The 1,089-nt window shown below is 68.5% G+C and overlaps 1 protein-coding gene across 1 annotated transcript in view; it reads right to left on the reverse strand.

Annotated features, from left to right (window-relative positions):
• Positions 1–1,089, reverse strand: part of LMOD1 (leiomodin 1 (smooth muscle)) — a 16,135-nt gene that overhangs the window by 13,627 nt on the left and 1,419 nt on the right. The window lies entirely within an intron of this gene.

The raw sequence follows: 1,089 nt of genomic DNA on the forward strand, positions 1-1,089 counted from the left end.
GCGGGGAGGGATGGGGGGGCGGCCTGCATGGTTCTGGCTGAGGGAAAGGCTGTGGGAATCAAACCCCGGAGCAGAGTCCTCACAGGCCCGTTGGGACTAAGAGTGTGTCTGAGCTCCGCCTGGGAATCTGAGGCCCAGGAGCGCTGGGCGTGGGCAGTCGTGGGCACAGAGCCAGGACTGGGGGCCTCGGGGGCACTGAGAGGTGCCAGCGCCTGTGGGGACACCTCCTTTTTTCTCTGCTTCCCCAGGAGGCCCCACAGCGGGGCCCCTGCGCCTCTCACTTTCCTGCAAACGGTTTAGCATTTGCTCATCCTTTGCAGAGGCCACGGCCTGGCCCCCAGGACGGTGAGCCCGAGCCTCCCGGCTCCCCTGCCTCCCTACCTCTTAAACCTTAAACATGGTCCCGGGTGGGGGCAGAGCGGAGCCCAGGCCCTCGGCCCCTCCTCCCACCCTCCCGCCCCCCACGCTCCAGGAGCCAGGGCTGCGGTCGGTCGGTCACCACGTGCCTGTGACTGGAAACACCGCCCTCATCTCTGCGAGGACACATCGCCGGCGGGAGGCCTGCGCCTCGGTCTCCCCGGGAGCAGAACAGGACGGGGATGGAGGGACCGGCCTCTTCTCGCCAGGATCCCAAGCGAAGGACCAGGTGGGAGGGAGCGATCTGTCCCGGAAAAACTCACAAACAACCCGGACAACAAGGATGGGGAGCGGGTCTGGCTCGGGCCCAGCCCCATGTGGGCGGTGCTTCCCGAGCTGCCACCCCCCCTGGGCGGGTGCTGCTGGGTCCACCTTCCTGCCCAGCAGAGGGGCCTGGCCCCTGGCGCAGAGCTGACCGGAGGAGGGGCCACTCCCTCAAGAGGCTCCCCCAGAACGTGCAGCCCCCCTTCCCGGGAATGTCACTCAAGCCACACAGGCCCCGCCTCCCAGACCCGGGGCTCCATGGCCGTCGGAAGCCCAACTCCCCAGCCTCCGGGAAGGAGCCGGTCCCTGCAGGGAGGGCTGAGCGCCTCATCCTGCTGGCGCACCCGTCCTTCCTCCCCTCACAGCGCGTGAAGGAGCCCACAGGTGTGGGGGGCACTCTCAGGGCCA

This window comes from Myotis brandtii, unplaced genomic scaffold (genome assembly GCF_000412655.1).
Source record: "Myotis brandtii unplaced genomic scaffold, ASM41265v1 scaffold975, whole genome shotgun sequence".
NCBI lineage: Eukaryota > Metazoa > Chordata > Mammalia > Chiroptera > Vespertilionidae > Myotis > Myotis brandtii.